The 4,321-nt window shown below is 39.8% G+C and overlaps 1 protein-coding gene and 1 long non-coding RNA gene across 2 annotated transcripts in view; one reads left to right on the top strand and one right to left on the bottom strand.

Moving 5' to 3' along the window:
* The window catches only part of LOC111654141 (uncharacterized), a 46,860-nt gene that overhangs the window by 34,422 nt on the left and 8,117 nt on the right, over positions 1–4,321 (bottom strand). The window lies entirely within an intron of this gene.
* Positions 3,493–4,315, top strand: LOC111654142 (uncharacterized). The gene is made up of 3 exons (XR_002760723.2): positions 3,493–3,650; positions 3,783–3,842; positions 4,114–4,315. It is a non-coding gene; the product is annotated as an uncharacterized LOC111654142 (long non-coding RNA).

Genomic DNA, 4,321 nt, shown 5'->3' with positions numbered 1-4,321 from the left:
GTGGGTGGGTGCATGTACGCGCGCACATGCCTATAGGTGTGTATGTACAAACGAGGTGCACAGCAGTATCGGCGTACACACAGGTATGCAGAGCTGCGTAGGAGAGTCAATTAGGGGACAAAAGAGAGAAGGGCACAAACGACAGGAGGAGAAAGAGTGAAAGAGAGACTCTGGAGAAAAAGAAAGCTTCAACTATGCTGCTCTCCTTTCGTTTCCCTTCACTGACTTCCCCTTGCTTGGCTCCCACACAGCAGGAATGCACAGGCTACAACTGTGTGTGTGTGTGTGTGTGTGTGTGTGTGTGTGTGTGTGTGTCTTATATGATGGTATAGAGAGTCTCTTCTGTTCAGTTTTATCGTGGAGAGTAGCTAAGTATATTTACTCAAGTACTGTACATAAGTGCAGCTCTGAGGTACTTGAACATCGCCTCATTTCAGAGGGAAAGTCTGAGCTTTTTACCTCACCACATGTATTTGACAGTTATATAATTAGTCCTACTAGTTACTTTCAGGTACAGGATTTGACATAAAGTTTGACATTTTGGTAGATGATCGATGACACTCTCATGTCTGCATGGTAAATATGAAGTAAGAGCAACAGGTTGTTAGCTTATCTTAGCATAAAGACTGCAAATAGGGGGAAACAGCCAGTCTGGCTCTGTCCAAAGGTAGCAGTGTTTCCATTAGGTGACTGCTTGAGCTAATAAATGACAAGACCAATTGTTCCCAACCATTCTGGCCTGTGACCGCTTACAAAATGAATTACCGCCTCGCAATCTCCTCCTCAAAATCTCCACGTCCTGACTTACAGTATTGAATAATGGCAAGTGTGTTTTTGCAGAACCTTATGATGTCACAGTGAAGTTAACCTTTGATTTATTTTCATATAAAATGTCATCACTTCATTATTTTATCCTATTGGATATTTAATGTTAAATTGTATCATAATTAGCACATGGATTCGTGAGTTAAGGCCAAAAATGTGTTTTGTGAGGTCACAGTGAGCTTGACCTTTGACCACCAAACTCTAATCAGTTCATCCTTGAATCCAACTGAAAGTTTGTGCCAGATGGGTGATGCTAATATATTACATTCAGAAGAACGTGAGGTCACCATAATGTTGAACTTTGACCTTTGACCACCAAAATCAGTTCATTTTTTAATCCAAATGGACCTTTGTGACAAATGTGAAGAGTTTCACATGAGGAGTTCCCAAGCTATTGCATTCACAAGGCAAAAAACATGTTTTGTGAGGTCACAGTGAGCTTGACCTTTGACCACCAAACTCTTATCATTTCATATTTGAGTCAGAGTGAATTTTTGTGCCAAATTTGAAGAAATTCCCTTAAGTCGTTACTGAGATATCACGTTCACAAGGATGGGACAGACGGACAACCCAAAAGCATAATGTCTCCGTCCCTGGCTGTCGCCAGCACAGAGGCATAAAAACACCGTGTTTATCTGGGGCCTCTTCTCAAGTTTCTGATGAGTTGTTAGTCTTTCACCAGAGATGTTTTGCCTCTTAACTTCTCAAATGTTTGAGATAAAGATAAAGATAAAATGATCTAATATTTCACAAAAAGAGCAAAGATGAGAGAAAATGTGATATGTATGTATATATAACTTTCCTTTTTTGCTTTGGGAAGCACTGGGCTAAACTACTGAACTAACTATGAAGTAGGTAAAACTAGCTCCACCTTGGTCTGCTACATCAGTAAAATGCTGGACTTTTATATGTAATTAATTGTGTTTACACTGTTTTATTTTACTTTTACTCCAATAAAGGATCAGAAAAACTTCTTCTACCACTGCTCACTTTGAATGAATTCACTTCAGCTTTTCTATTTGTCACAGTAAAATAACAGTAGAGCAGATACAGACTGACATGAAGACTCGGCCCAGAGCAGCTTCACCTGAACTCATTTGCATGACAGCCACACTTTGCATGTTGAACTCTGTGATATCTAGGCCAAGAGGCTGATTGTTGAGAATTTCACTGAGGAGGAAGGGTTTTGTTAACCTAAATACAAGCCTTGATAGCATCACCTATATTAACAGATTTTACTCCTCCTGTTGTCTGCTGCCACCCAACACAATTCAAGTGAAAGAAATTACATTTGTGGTGCTCAAAGCATCAAAACCTTTTACCCGAGAGGCTCACCAACAATGACATGATTACTCTGGATATGAAACAGGCCTCGCTGTGAACAGTCAACAGAGAAACTACAAGGTCTCTGGTAGAAAAAACAAGTAGTTACAATGTGAACTGTCCAGAGTGAGGCCTGAGGATGATCTAGAAAAATCAAAGAGAATTAACAATTTGTTGTGGTTAAAATTAAGGTCGTAATTCTTTTTTTCAGTTTATGAATTACATTATTGTAAGTTTAACAACCAAACACTATTTAAAGTAGTTAGAGTTATCTCCATTGACAGTAGTTCAGTTGATAGTATTTAATGTTTATGATATGTGTCTTAGCCGCTAAGCCACCAGGACACCTGCACTTCTTTAAATCCAGAGCACTTATTAATATCAGTAACATTTTGGCTCTGACTCCACTTTGCTTATAGATACAACACATCAGGACAGCATGAGTTGTCAGCATTACTTCTCTTCATGCTCTGAATGTGCTGCATGACTCAGCATTTAGCTGTGTTTGTGATAAGACTCACATCTATGCAAACAAGATGCAACATATATTGAGCATGAACGTCAAAAGACAAGGTGAGAGGAGCAAAGTTGGCGTTCACAGAAAACTCAAAGAATACACGCGCGCGCACACGCACGCACGCACACACACACACACACACACACACACACACACACACACACACACACACACACACTCCTTGCTGAATTCGAGTCTTTCCCAGCTATGGCCTTTGGCAGTGAACCTGACCATGAATGAGCTTTAACACTTGACATAAGGATTATATGCTGGGGACTTCACTCCATTCACTTCATGTTAACGGTATTTCTATAGCACCTCTCATATTGTCATTTGTCACAGGTGGTTTTAACAAAAGAGCAGGCCTTAACCAGACTTTGATGAACTAGTTCCTGTCTCTTATACACATCTATGGTCAGGTTCACTGCCAAAGGCCATAGCTGGGAAAGACTCGAATTCAGCAAGGAGTGTGTGTGTGTGTGTGTGTGAATGCGGGTGTGGTCAAAAATCTGTTTCCCTTTCCGGGTGGCACCTGAACCTACACAGGTTAGTTCCTACTTATAGTAGATGTCTTAATTGGCTCCTACATCTTGCTTTTTGTCATTCTTCACTTACACTTGTCTGGAACTGGGTTTGTGCAGTGTCCTAAGGTAGCCTTCTCCCTTCATTCCTGTCTGTAGGACCTTGGACACTATCAGTCATAATAGAAGTTACACAGTCAACAATGGTTGTCTAACAACGTGTGGTCAATATAATTTGAATTCTTGAAATATGAGTGAGACCTACAGAATAAAGAAAGAAGATAGAAGGAGAAAAATACAAAGTACTCGCTTTTGTTGCAGCCAACTTAAATTCAAGTGGACTACACACTGTGCTCCATGAAGGCTGAAACAGCAGTATTGGTGTTAATGATTAAAGTTGTATTGTAATAACATTTTTTCTCTCGCTGTCTCTCCACAGTAACATCAAATGGAACTTCACTAAGGTAATTTGTTAATATTGTTGGCAGTATACCTGTAAAAGAATCATTCACAGTCAAATTTTGCTGTATTTTCTTTCCACAGTTGTATGAAAATCCATGTTTGTGCTAATATTTTGATGTCTCATTCTTCAACAGTTTCTTATAAATAGAGAAGGACAAGTGGTGAAGCGGTATGGCCCAACAGATGATCCCAGCGTAAGTGGCATTCGCTCTAGTTTTTAATAATATTTCTGTGCATGCTGTGAAGTATGAAATCTTTCATATAATGTTGGTGCATATTATAGTTTCCTGCTATTTTTGATTAAGTTAAAATACTGTTCATTTCAGCCATTAAAAGTTTATTCAGGCTATTTATATGAAATATGTATCTGTTTTGTAATGAACATTTCATCTCTGTCCATGGTGTTGGACTGGTGTCATTAACCATCTCTGTCATAATAAAGTTTCTGCTTGTTTCTCTTCCCAGGTGGTGGAGAAGGACCTACCCACATACCTCTAATACAACTGTGTCCTATGTGTTACTTTGACTCCTGACCTCTCCTATGGAGTTCAGTGTATTTGTGTGTGCGTGTGTTTCTGGACCAGTGACGGCCTGTCTGTAAACCCAATTTTGGGGAGGACAAGCCTGATGATTCCCAGCGTGCAACTAACCGCCAGAGCCCACACACACACAC

This window comes from Seriola lalandi, unplaced genomic scaffold, assembly GCF_002814215.2.
Source record: "Seriola lalandi dorsalis isolate HSWRI2012SDOR001 ecotype SW California unplaced genomic scaffold, Sedor1 jcf7180002054259, whole genome shotgun sequence".
In the NCBI taxonomy this organism is placed as follows: Eukaryota; Metazoa; Chordata; class Actinopteri; order Carangiformes; family Carangidae; genus Seriola; species Seriola lalandi.
The sequence above is the reverse complement of the archived record's forward strand: the minus strand, read 5'-3'. Positions and strand labels throughout refer to the sequence as shown.